Below are 14,967 nucleotides of genomic sequence, written 5' to 3'. Positions count from 1 at the left end.
TTGAGCAAAATTATGGGAAGTTATTTATTGTTGTAATTTAAAATTAACTGTCATCTAAAAATTAGAAAGTGTCTGGACAAACAGTTCTGGATTTCTCATAAGGCAGTTCAAAGCCATCAAGATGTGAAATATCACCATTTCACACTGAATTCCTGAAAAGATTCCATGATACCAAAAGTATACTTTAATTTCCAAACAAAACCCAAACTAAACTATTTCTAAACAAAGCTGTCATATTATGAATTATGCAAATTTGTCCTTATATGCTTCCTGCTGTTTTTACACATAATTTTATCCTAGAAAATAGATAACGTGGAGAGAAAGCTGAGCTAGAATTCAGAAGGCCTGGGTTTGAGTCCTTGTGCCACTGTTGGTCTGCGGAAGGATCTCAAATCTGTCTCATTACCATACCTTGTTTCCCCATTAGTGATAGTAATGCTTCAGAAAGCAGAGCTTTCCAAACGGAGAGGAAAAGAAATAATTAAAAACAGCAGTTGTTTTGCCTTGAACATGGAAGTTTTTCTTCCTGCCACTCACGCAGACTCTAAACACGCCTCCCCTTTTTCTCAGATAATGGCTTTATCTGTGAATTGCATCACTCAGACACTGAAATTCTTCTTTTATTTTTTTTACTTTGCTGCAGCCCCAGACAAGCAGGAACGTTACAACTTTCAAAGGGAATGTTTGTATTTTAAGCTTAGCTGTATGCTACACTCTTTTTAGGTCAGATCACTTAGAATGCAGGCTGTGTGTGGAGGGGGGGAACAACAAACATTTTTTAACTGTCAGTTGGAACTGAAAGAAACAGCATGAAAAGAGGCAGCTTAGCTATTGGTTTTGAAGTGATGGCATTTGTCTATGAGCACATAGCCTACGAAAGGCGACAGGTTCTAAAATAATGGTACCATAGCAGGCACTGAAATGTAAAACATATGTCACACTTTTCCCTGCTCACAGTAAGGTTTAAAATATTTATAATGCTGCACCTTTCCCTGAAAGCTTTCTGCAGCTTTCCCGGGTTCATGGGTAGGTGAATCATCTCCCTGCACTGCCACGCTTAGGTGGATTCGTTCCTCTGCGTACAAAGAGGGGAGCAAATTTTATGGTACAAAGGCATGGCTATGCAGCAGCCCCCAAAAGCTATTTTGTCAGCATGCATTCATCCTGGCACAATGTTTGCTTCTGTAACAGGATTTTTTTTTTTTTTTTTAAGTACTGTTTCATTTACAACACAAGCTGAGGCACTGATAATATTACTTCGTTGTGCAAGAACAACACAGATTTGTCAGGATGGTGTGATCTAGGGCTTTGAATTAGGTAAAAGGAACACAGTGCGTGTCTGTGCATGCATAGGAAGGGTAAGGACAAAAGGAGTTACATGATATACTTTGCCTTGTTTCTTCTTTAATGTTCTTTAGTGTGCATTTGATTAGCATTGGAGAGGAAATTATCTTTCGAGAGCAAAATTAGAAGGGACATAACCTCTTTTTTCACCTAAGGAATTAGAGGTCCTTTAGAGCCATCTGCTCACAAAAGACTTGAACTGTGGACAAACAAATGTCCCTAACCCCAAGCTCCAAGAAACTTAAGGGTAGGGTTCTGTTCACCATGCATGCAAAAAGTGCAGATTTTCAAATTAAAAAGTTTTTTAGCAGCTGTTGATAGAATGTAGATATCAAAAAGCCACATTAATCCAGTGAAACAGAGGCAGGTAGGATATATGTGCAGACTTTTATAGGAATACGTGAGAAAGGGTTTTTTTGAAACAAAATGAAGCAAGCCTAGTGAAATGCATGCATCCTGTTAAAGACCTATCTGAAACCAGTGTGTTTCAGACAGACCAAATCTTAAACTTTCAGAAAAAGACCATCAAAGGCACAGCTCTGGCATCTCTCATTTGAAGCAGAGACCTTGTTTGACCTGGCTGTAGGAGGACCTGATGCACAGTAAACCGTTATAAGGTGCACAACTCAGCACCATGCCTCCCAGTCACTGAAGGTGCAGTCTCATCCATTCCTCAGCTCCTTCACATCACATGAGAGGACTGCTGGCTGCAAGGGACAGTCACAGAGTCAACACACATCAGGTGCCATCCCCCAGCACCTGGCCAGGTGTATGTCCTCCATGGCCAGCTTTCCCTGCTCTCTACACAGTTGAATAGTCCTAAAAGGCTAACTCACTGAAAGAGTAAGTCCTACAAGATGGAGTGTCTCTGGAGTACCACCTAAAAATCATAAAAGATTTAAAAACTTCATTTCGACCAGTGCTTTTTAATAGTTAGGGTCATTTTTCTCAATCTTTTTTTTTTCTTTGTAAATACACAAGCCCCTGTAAATGTGTTTTTAATGAGATCCGAGATGCTCACCTATTTACTTTATATTACACTGTCACTCACTTCATTTAAATAAAAGATAAACCAGAAACATCACATAAAATAACGCTCACAATAAAAATCACATGAATTGCTAATACCGTTACTAGATTTGCAAAGGTTTACTGTTTCAGCAATGTTTTCATTTTCTCTTATGCCAGAAGTATTACTTCAGAAGAATTTTCCTCCTTTAAATGCTATACATGAACCAGCCAAGACGAAAATAGTCTAGGCTCTTCTTTAATGTTTGCAGTTATTTTTAATGCCTAAACTCAACGGGAAGCTCTACACACAGCTTAGGACTGCTGCTTTGTATTAACATAACCCATTGCAAAAAGTATCGCTGTGAATCCGGTGCTAAGAATATGATATCAGATCAAGACTTCCCAAAACCCAGCCCACAAACTTATTCAGACTCAGACAGATAGTATTTTGCCTAGCACCCACTGACTGGAATAGATTAGGAATGACTAGGCAGAAAGCACTGACAAAACAGTCCGACACCTTCTGCTATGCCTGTACATGACTCAGTGCTGAGCTGGTAGCTGCCACTACACCAACAGAAGCAGGTGAAGCTGAAGATTTATCTGTTCTTGGCTGCACACGCAGCACCCAGCCAGCCAGCACATTCTCATGTCAGAGTAGCAAGCAACTTTCTGCCTGTGACAGTGGTATTGAAAAGCTAAGTTTTAAAAGTCCTGAATTAGATTACTATGATACCAAGAGATTCTGTGATCCTTCTGCTTCCACTCTCTCATAGAAACAAGACTGAATGGGAAACTGCATTTTCATTCTGGACAGAACTTTTGTTCTGTGTTTGAAATCAGAATGGTCATGGCTTTGAAAACAGAATGATAAAGCTTCTTGAAATCTTCATTAAAGATCATTTAAAATATGACAATATACCATTATATTCTGCATCGTTTTGATTAATTTTCATGTGACCCCATTAAGGACACAACCCTATCTAATTACCTTATCTAATAATGTATATATATTTTTTTACATTTTCATATGAAATAATTCTAAATAACTACCACCCCCCCTTCAGAAAAAAGTAGTAACAGTTTACACCTTGAGATAGATGTTCAAGTTTCAACAAAACTACATTCACAGTGGGAAGGTTCTGTATGAAAGTGTTCCAACTGACGGTGTGCTAAAGTGTCAGTCAACTTTCAAATTCATCTTTTCAGGTGTAAAACAATATTAATTGTAGATAAGAATCGATGCCTTCTAAGCAAGAAACCTGGGATTGATTTTAATTAACCTGAAATGAACTTTAAGAAATTATTCACACTACAGCCTATCTACAGTTTCTGTAAGAAACCAGCCCATGAATACAATCTGAATAAGGCGCATGCACTTCTTTAAGAGATAAATATTATAGACAGCTAAATGTATACAAGTTCTGTATAGCCAAAAATGACGCAACTTTTTGAAAACTAGATTTATTTATTATTTTTTACTTTAGTTGGCCATCTTAGTAGAGTTCACCTATGCAGTTTTTACCCTGTTGTTTGCTTGGCTATTTGCATTATTCAGAAGTGTGGACTGACCTTAAGACAGACTTTCAGCTAACCTGTGGAAACTAATTTGTAGTGTAAGATACAAAGCCTCGACCTTCATCCGTGATTCAGAGGATGTATGCATCTCACTTGAGAATAAAGCACGAAGCAGCATTTCTGTGGTTCCTGGTTTGGCTTTGCCTTCTCTTACTAGCAAGGGAATTAGTAAAAAATGTACAGGTTGCTCCAGAGTGGCATTGAGCACCTGTAGATGTTATTGCATTTAGTTAGAACTGTGGTATTAGACGTACAATCAGATTTATGGCCGAGAGGAAACTCCCAATTTATTTAAAATAAATTCTAGCTGAGTAAATCACATCACTTTTCATATGATTTTGTACTCTGTAGATGGCACAGTACTTCCTCGACAGGCCAGAGAACACAGCCGAGGCAGAGCTTTCTGCTGACATAGTGCTCTGGGAGTAGACCTGGCCATCTCAGCCATTCTCACACAGCAAGGTGATACCACCTCGGCTCCGAGCCAGCAGATCTCAGTGACAGGCAGATTTTTGCCTCCATTTCCTTGCTGCCTGCGGTCAGTGTAAGAAATAATACTTCAGTGCTCCAAGATCCCAAGCAAAAAGTCAAAATAACAGTAAGAGGATGAAAGAAAACTGCGTCCTAACATCTGGACTTAGTAATGTTGTACTTACAGGAGCAGGGGGAAAGCTCTAGGAAGCTCTGGGTGAAGACTGAATTGGACTATACACATTAGACTCAGATAAATGACTGATATTAACACAGACACTAAAAGTACATTGTACCTTCCTGTCTGAAAGCCATTGGAAAGGGGACCTGAGGAATTCCTCTTTAACGCTGTTCCAGTTAGTGTCAATAGGGTTAGCTCATCAGGCTTCATGAGTAAATGTAGGATTTCATGCATGTAGGGAAAACTGCAAACAAAATGTAATAATTTCCAAAAGAAAATGCACAACAAGGCCGAAAATTATGAACCCAGTGGCTTGGTGTAGTCTTCCGTGTATGATGAACAAAGAAAAATTAAGCCCCTCCCTTGGTACAGCAAATTCTATGCACAGACCGCTAATTAGGTATGGTTTGGTTTCTCACCTGTTTGCAGGTGTTAGGCTGTAAAAAAAAAAAAAAAAAGTAATGGCTTTCTCTTCAAATGTTCTTGATTTAAGAAAGGGAAAAGAGTAATGTTATTGCTGTCGCTCCCCTGTACAAGAGGAAAGGGGGTGGGTGGGTTGGGGGTTTATGCAAATGTAAAATATACTTTATGCTCATTCACTGTTTGAGCATGATTCAGCGCTGTTCTTGCCTGTACATTTCCGGTTGTATACACATTTGGGGCCATGAACTGAAGCTTAACATTGCATATGCTTTTGTACAAAAATCTGACCATTGAGAGAGGTATGAAAACTTGAGCATCGAGGATGGGTGAAAAGACCCGACAGACATTTAGACATGTAAGAAACACACACTGAATTTTCTTCATCTGTTCATATCTCACTTCTGCCTAAATTCTACCAGACTGGAAGTTAGAAAAAGAATTCCAATAAAATTCATAAGTCCTACTGAATCTAATCTTAAGACTCTTCCAACTTCCATGGAAAGCAATTCCTCATAATAATTCTGACTTTTAAATCGTAACACATTCCTATGCACCACTTTTTCTTGGGCTCCGATAGTAGCAAATTTGTTGCTATCAGCTGAGTATTTCTCACAGTCAAGATTGCACGCAATTTTTAGCCCAATGTAACTGAAATTTTATGTATTAGAACCAAGCTCATGGAAATCTCCTGTCGTATGAGATGCTAGTCATCTTCAGAAAGCAACAGCCAATTCCATACTCAGACACAGGCTCTCAGAAGTCTCTAGTTTTCTAATAAAAATAGTACTAAATAAAAAAAAACCCACCTTTTCTCTGTTCTGCCATTCCAGCATGCTTCTCACTTTTTTATGTTCTTCCACACGTCACTTGTATGGATGCCTATTTCCTTGTTTCAAGTTATACTTTGCTTCAGCCAAGAATCAAGTACCTGAAGATGTTTTGAAGTGTCTGGTTCTTTAATAGCATTTACTAAACCATTTCCTCCTCTCTACAATGAATTACTTCTTGGTGCACAGTAGCAACTTGGACAGCAGGCTATGCAGACAAATTTTTGTAGATAATTAGCTGAGTGGATATTCAGCAGAAGTGGGTCATACTGCACTTGTTCACAGATGGTTCAATAGAATGGATTTCAGCACATGCAGCTCTCTAAATGCATAACATTTTGAAAGAGGAAAGGAAGGGAAAAAAGGAAATATTTTTAAAGGTTTAGGAAAGGTTACAGCATATATGATTTTAGCGTAGGTAGATAATAGGTGGACAAAGCATTTCATGTATGCAGTGAATGCGCTGCATTGTGTATCGGTAGATGAAAAAGCACACTTCTGGAAGGAAGACACTCATCGAGCAGAAGACAGTGTAACTGCTGCAGATACAGACTTATGCTGTCTTACAGTTGTCAGTAAAGTATGACCAAAATTGTCATGTATCTATACACACACATACCGTGGCTACAGAAATTACTTATTCCAGGATAGCACCATGTTTAGGCACCCACTCATGGGGCACAGGCTTGGCTCTGTGGGTTGAGAGGCAGCTAGCGCATCCAGTGCCATGTCCTGCCAAGCAGGACCACATCACCAACCAAACCATTTGAAGTCCAACAGAAAAAAAAAAAAAAAAAAAAAAAAAGAAAAGAAAAAAGTCCTGACAGAGTCATTATAAACTCAAAACCAGTGCTCCTCAGTTTCCTAAAATAGCTCCACATGTGGATAAAACATGCTGTAGAGCCCACCAACAAACAGCAGCGCTAGATGCTAGGAGACAAGATACAAATAACCAAGCTACTTAATGCTTCAAGAATTATTGCCAGTCTTTAGAACCACGAGGGGAAAGTCAAGGACTTTGCAACACTTTAGAGTCCAACCTCATTAGTAACTCATTACGTTTCTCCACAGCTGTGATTGTATCAGTGACATTAAAAGATGGAGAAACCTTCCTGTGGCATTTGTTGTGCAAACATAGTAAACCTATTAATTTTATCCTAGCTACAAACAGCTGACATAAAATTATCATACATTGAACCAGATTTACTTCCAGATCATGAGAGATACCCATAAACTTTAGCCTAACTGTGCCCTCAGAGTATTCTAGTGGTCATTGACATTGTTCATTCTGCAGTTTTCCTGTTTCAAAGCTCAGACTGTTTTGAAGACTGTTTGCAGAGCAGATGCTATAGATAGGAATTAACATTATTGTATTCTATTACCAATGCAAACCAAAACATGCAACTGACCAAACTCCCTATCGTAAAGAGAATGTGATAAATAAAATATTACTGTTTCAGATATTAAATTACTGTTTGCCCTAAAAGATACTGTTTGCCTCTAACAGTAGTTTGTTACAAAGAAAGGAAGGCTGGAACAACTTACTTGCTTTGTACACACCCTAACACAACGTGATTCTCTTGCCTGATGGTGGCTCTCTACATTTTCATCTAATTATCAAAAAAGTACTGGGGGGGGGGGGGGGGGGGGGGAGGGGGGGAAGGTACAGATGTACAAAATACTGAATATAATTTGCTTATACTATATTATCGCTTACAGAATATCACGCAAGTAACGAACACATTCATAGACACTAGATTTTGTCCAATATGAATGAAAAAGGTGGTCCAACTATTCAAGTAAATAATCAACAAATAATTCAGTTATCTGTACTAACTGCCATAAATCCTTATGGCACTGATAATTATGTTTAGTTGTTTGTTCACCATACCTTACCTGGTTAAAGGGCATTGCTACACATTAGCTACCTTTGTGTCCTGTATGGAATTTTAGCCCAGATAAACTCTAATGAGATGAAATTTTTGTTGTAGAGCAATACATTGTTCTTAGGTACATGAGGTGTCAAAAATTAGTGTGTGAACTGGGACTGAGCACCCCCCAGTCAGAGATTCTGAAGTTACAACTTCATTGTTTAATATTTCACTGTTCTTAGACCGAAATCCAATCATAATTTCACCCTTTCCGATGTAACTTTTAAAAGGCAAAAGATTAAAACACATGGGGAGGGAGCGGGGAGGAGGAAGTATGCCTTCCAGATCAGCAGTTTTAATTCCAGGACAGTAAGTCTGAGCCTTAGAGCAGCACACAGAGGGAGTGAAACATTTATAAATCTATAAACCAGTGATTTAACAAACCACTAACTAAAAGGAGGCATCTGATTATATCAAATTGCCAAGCAGATGCCAAGAATGCTGTTATGGTTTCCAATCATTTACTGCCTACACTTTACGCCAAAAGCCATTCCTTCTCTTTTATGTCATCCTAGAAGCTCCAAGGTCTAGCCAGCATGGAGCCTGAGAAAAAATCTGGGGAAGGGGGTGGACTAAACCAAACCAGCAAAACCCACCGCACCCAACTCATCACCTCTTTTCAGTATTCTCCACTTTTACAGTTCAAGAAACAGGATGTTTTTTGCAAATTAATGAACCAGCACCTAAATCAGAAAGGATTGGCTCAAGAAGGCAAGAATTAATTAAACTTAATTTGTCAGTTAAGTTTGAAATGGATAGGCAGGGAATTAACAAAAAAGTAACAGGCTTACAATCCCTTGAAGAGTTTGACTACCGAACATATTAATGATGCTTAAAATTCACCAGTCACTCATTTATACAAATGTTCAGCAGAACATGGATAAGAACCTAAGATTTAAATAAAATCAGCTTTCACTGAAACATCAATCCATAATCACTTATAATTGTTTCAAATATTGCACTCTAAATTGTTTTAGACGTGGCTAAGATGCAACAAGGATGACAGTTTGCGAAACAAATTATCAGTGGATGCATTAGGCCTGGAAGTTGTGATTTGCAGTATAAATTATACATGAGAGCAGGAAGAGTTCAGTCGTACACCATTGCATAATTCACGGCATTTTTCTGCATTCTGTGTCACGGTGTGTATCCTTAGCATATCCTTAACAATATCCATATTGCATAAGGACATACATAGTACAACATTATAAAGTTATCTGAATTGTATGTTGGTGCATTAATGATATGTAATTGATAAATCGAAACACAGGGAGTAAGCCACAATCAGTACAAAGAAACGAAGCATACACAATCACCTCATACTTTCCATACTAATGCCCAGGCAACCCACTGAAATTCAAGAGACCCCCCCCCCCGCCAACCAGCGAGATTCAGTCATGTTCCACATGGAAGTTGGGAGCACAGTTCGTCACTTGCCGCCCCCCCCCCCCCTTGAACTTCTGGCCCTACTGTCCCTCACCAGCTATTCTTCATTTGATGCCCTGCTGTAGCCTCCTACTTCCATTTGCATTTCAGGAGCTCCTCAGCAGGGCAACAAGGGCGTAATTTGCACATGCTACATTTATTCAGAAATAGGGCTTTCCGTCCCTGGTTTTATGAAACTGCAAACAATCTGATACCTGAGGGTAAACACAATATGTTACACCTCATGGAGAAGTAACTGTCTCCAGTCATGTTCTCATTCTCACGGGAAAAATAAGTCCTTCATGGACTGCTCTTTCCTAAGTAGCCATTTGAGCTTAATTTGCAAAGGGCATTGATAGAAATTCTGCCTGAATTAGGCTATTCCACTCGCTGCGCATAAAACAATATCATACGATGTCGCACATCTTTTAGAAAACAACTAGCTGATTCATTCTAACAATGCCTCTGGACAGTCATTCAGGCTTTAGTGAATGTATTTCATCAGACACCAAACCCATTAGGAATAAAGGCATGTGCTATTTGCAGTTTCATCCTGACGCATCTCACTTCAAGTCCTACCTATTGCAGCCCTTCACATGTCATCTTGGCAGCTAAATGACATCTAGTTCTATAAGTTTCCTGTTAAGCACAAACTAGGTATTTTTAAACACCGTCCTTCATCATCTCAAAGATAGGACAGAGGAGTATGCTTCTTTATGTTCCATTTATTCATGCAAGATGAATGGAACATATTATTAAAGAGAATAAACAGAGGACCTCATTGAATGATTTCTGACTTGCATAATGCACAGGATCAACTCACCATTGCTTAAAAGTCATCGAGTCAAGCAGCGGAAACAAATTCTACGTAAAAAGCGTTTCATAGTCTTACAAGTAGTGATATCTGAGGGATAATAAAGAGATTCAACCCAAGCTGGCCAGGATTATTCAGATCTCAGAGGCATGGGTCAGAAAGAAATTTCCTTTATATTAGAAGATGCTTTAGAGCAGTGCAAGAACTATGTCAAGGGAAGGGAAAGGAGGGAAGATTATCTCAGCTTGTGTTCACAGGCAAATAGGAGGGAACTGCAGTTATCCCAAAGGGGCTCTGTGAAAGTATGCAGAAGTGTTCTACTTTTCATGGACAGTCTTCACTCCCCTGTGCCCATCCTACATGGAGCACACAGGCTATAAGAACCAGCAATGCTTAGGGTACATGGGCTGCTTGCTGCTGCTCAGCCAAGGTGCCATTCAGCGTGCACAACTGCATACATGCTTTCTTATTTAATGCTTGCCTGTTCTTTCAATTCTGCTCCTGTGGTCTGCTGCTGAGTGATGTTGATCTTTGTATCTTGACTACCTGGAGTGAATTCCATTGCAAATAACCTATTCTCCTGTTGCTTAATGCAAAGCCAACAAAAACGCCAGCACTTGATTTCCCACTGTTCTCAGCTGCTGTTCTGAGAAGCAATATGAGTAAACCAGCTCACTTCCCAAAGGATAAGCACACCACTTGCTAGATTTTTCTGAGGCTTTATGGATCCACTGAAGTAAAGGGAGATGAGGAAGGAGGGGGACTATGGGAAAAGAAGAATAATGGAATAATATACATTTTACAGCTTTATATCTTTTAAGAGCAGTAGAAAGTATTGTGTCTTGAACTGACCCACTATATGAAAGGCTATTATATTTCATCCACTCATCCCTGCTACTTCCTCAGTTGTGTTTTGTTAAAGCTTATCTTCCAGTTTTGATACAAGAATCCATCAGTTCTCATGGTATTCTGTTCAAATGGCTAGTCACATTATCTGAATGACAGATAAGCTAAGGATGGATCTCTATAGTCAATGTACACAAACCATCTCTAACAGAGACCTGGAAGCACATAACTCAATATATATTAGCCACTATTCCTGCAGTGCCTTGAATAGGTTTCACAATCCATAATGAACTACAGGTTGCCTCTGCATTCTATTAACTGCCAGTTACAGCATGGATGTAGCCAGACACCAATCCAGAGGCACAGAGGAAGAATTGCTAATTGCTGAACTACAATTACAAAATACCAAAAAAATATATGCCACCTGCCACCCACAACGTCCACTGAAATGCTGCACAGTGACAGCAATCTATTTAGGGACTTTCTTTTTGTAAATTCTCTCCCAGACATTCACATATTAGCTACTTCAGGAATGGTCTGCTACACAAAGTAAATTCACTACACAAAGACGCTGAATGTATTAGTTTAAATTTGTTTAAAATTAACTAATCAATTAGTTAGATGAGTTGGAAAAAGAACCCCAAAACTTTAAATTAATGAAAATGTCTGCAAAAACCTTGCCTTCACACAGGGATGACTCATACAGAAGACAGGTGTAAATGAATCCATATAAATATGTATGTACAGTTATAAAATGAATCAATTCATCTTGTTTCTCTAAGATTCCAACAAGATGCTTTTACCTCAAAGTAGTTTCCAAAGCATATGTGGGATTTCCACAGCATGTATGCTGCTTCCATCTCCAGTTTTCTCAGTGGAACTACATACTGCCAGGGTGCACAACAGACAGAGCACTCAGCATCTTCATGCAGTGTTAAAGATGCTTGAGGTCTTACTCTGCAGTTTTCTCCAGCTTTCCTGTTGCATAGTGTAAGTTTTTAAACAGAAATCAGGACAATGGAAGAGATCAGCAAGTTAAAAATTAGCTCAAGTTTAACACACACTTAGGAGTACTACTGACTTACGAGCTGTGGGTAAAATTTATTATTCTGAAAAATACAAATAGCTTCGCTACTTAACCTGTTAATTACTTCGTTATTTCATGGTATAAAACTGTGACTGGTTATTTGAGCAAGGTCTTTGAAAGACAAAAGCTGCGGAGAATTGTTTCTTAATGGTTTAAACCCCTCAAACCACCACCGCTATACTTCAGTCCTGCTCAGAGTCCCCAGATGCCTGTTGCACTGAATTTACCGCAACATGGTATCTGATCAGAAAATTACTTTGTAACACTGTGACTGCATTTAGGTTTCAAAGGAAAAAAACAAAATTATTTTTTTGCTGTCAAAAACCAAAAACAAAACCAGGAAGTCCAAGAGACAGATTTGATTATAGTCAGGAAGGACAAATACAGGATCTTAGATTATTATGAAAAGACCTCCAAAGGCCTGTGATGATTTTGAATTAACAGTAACAGTTTAAACCACTAACAACCTAAAGACAGTGGTACATTAAAATGCATTGACAGTAATCTGATTTTTGCTAAGTAAACAAGGTAGAATTTTTTTTTCAATGTTTCAAGAAAATGTCTTCTGTGTGCAAAGAAAGAATTTAATTTTAATAAATATGTATAAAATTAAATTTGTTGTTGGGTATTTTCTTAAATAGTTTATACTAATAATGAAGAAGGGAAGCACACACCTTTTGTAAGTACTGTTCTTATGGAATACAGAGTTCAAGCAGAAGAAGGGATAGAAATGGAGGAAAGATATTTCAACTTCTTTCAAATGCATAGGAGTGAGAAAAAAACTTGGATACTGGTGTACCCCAGCAATTAAAAGACACATTAATTGGGAATTATTTCTTTACTATGCAGCTGCGGAGGAGCTGGGCAGAGCTATGCTGAAATAATAAAAAAGTCTTCAGATTAAAAAGAAATCTACGCCCAAAAGAGGTTTGCAAACAGATTGCTGGTATCACTTAGGTTTACTCAAAGTGATTGGTGAAGTCTTTCCCTATCTTTCCCCATTAGTCTTTCCATATCCCTGGGATTAAAAACACGCGCTCCTATCATGTAGTAGGAGTATGAAAGGGGACAGAATTCAGAGCTGTCTAAATCCACCCATCAAATAGCAGAACCGTGAAAAAGCATGCAAACTCTCTTCCACTTTCTGAGGAGCTTCATGGTATGAGATGAAAGATGGTTAATTGCAACAATGAGTTTAGTTTCACAGGTCGTAGAATGAATTTGTGGCAGTATGATGTTCAAAGTCATCATCACAGGCTACTGTGTCTCTTGGCCAGACTCAAAGTCCAGCAAAAGTCAGGAGGAATCTGTCACTGTTCTCTCACCGAATTCTCTGCCCTTCTATTATGTGGCTTGTAGTTTTAAAATTCAAATGGAAACATCTGAGCATCCTTCCCTTCCCTATACACCCTTTTCCCCTCCAATGTACAGCACATGGATGAATAATGGGAAAATTTGATCTCCACTTGAGTTTCTTTTTTAACATTAATAAAGGTAGGATTACTGCAGCCTGCTTTGAAAAAAAAAAACCACACATCAATGCAAATGTGTGTAAAGGTATAAAAACATCTTCTGGCTAACTTCTGCAATTTTTCTTCTTCCCTTTATCTCTAACCTTTTCTGGTTTTCAACACCTTCACGTACTTTGATTCATTTGTTCCACCAGGTCTGTTCATTTGAACCACAGTAGAAGCTTGGATAACTAAAAAGCAAAGTTCACGAGCCTTCACATCCCTTGGGGACAGCTTAGGGCAGAACATGCATGGAAGCACTGTTGGCACATCAGTTAATGTGTTCAACCCTCTGCAACTGTGTTGCCAGTCAGTTTTATAGATGAGGAAACAACAGTGCCTGCAAGACAGCAAAAACAGCTTTAAAATGACACCTGCATGTGCAAACACATACGAAACGCTCTTCAGAAATCCAGAGCAGAGTTGAAAAGGCAGAGCTAAGAAGTTAAGTGGATACCTTGCATCAGCTGGAGCTGCTGCGAGTTAGTATTTGCAGCACACAGCATAATATAACATCAGCAGCAGACTGCAGGCTGGGTGGCATCAAATGTGCATCTGCAACTGTACCTCCCCTCTGCTGTTCCTGATGGCAGGAATTCAGGATCAGTTTCATCATACTGGCTCCGTTTGCTTAAGAAGAGCCTGCAAAAGCTTTATCATCATTTTTCTAAAGAAAAAATTCTGTTAAACTTCAAGGACAGGAACAGCTACAGAACAGTAACGTGTTTCAATCACCAATTTCTTCATTCACGTGCAGAATAGAGAACATGGGTACAGTCATCCACAAGCATCAAAAACAGTACCAACTGTTACTGAACCCAATCAGCGATTGCTGAAAATGCACAGACGAACCTACCTTGGGCAAATTGCCCTATATGTCTTGCACGTCCTTGGACTACAGCTGGAGCCAACCAAAGCTCACATATAGGAATTAGTGGGAGTTTCTGTTGGATACAGCCAGATGGCAGAAGATGCAAGGCCAAGATAATTTGGCTAGTAATGAAACCTCTAACATTCACTTTGGAATGATCATTCTGTATTTTCTGTCTGCCCTGACAAACCGAACAACAAGCCCTGCAGTGGAGTGCGATGCACCCTGACTGCCACTGGCTTCGTAAGGAGCATGCCAGCACTCACCACGCAGCTGGAAGCTCAGGGTTTAAGGACCTACAGCCAACCCACAAAAGACAAGAGAAGAAACCACTGCTACTTCAAGGGGTCATCATACCAGAGGCAAGATGCGAGCAACACTGCTTCCTGCAGGGGTTGCAGGGATTCATTTTCTCATAATCCATGTAATACACAGCATGCTGCCAACCTCCAAGAATTCAAAGAAAACTCTAAATCAAATAACTACCCAAGAGTTTGGTAACATAGCACACACGGTGATTTGGATGAGGCTGTATACCAAGAAGTCAGTTTTAAAGTCTTAAATAGATGAAAAGAGCTCAAAATGAAATGTCATTTTGATCTGTTACATACATGCAGTAAGATCTCCTTGACATCTGTTATACGGTG

Source organism: Falco peregrinus, chromosome 1 (assembly GCF_023634155.1).
Source record: "Falco peregrinus isolate bFalPer1 chromosome 1, bFalPer1.pri, whole genome shotgun sequence".
Lineage (NCBI taxonomy): Eukaryota > Metazoa > Chordata > Aves > Falconiformes > Falconidae > Falco > Falco peregrinus.
This window is presented reverse-complemented; position numbering follows the sequence as displayed.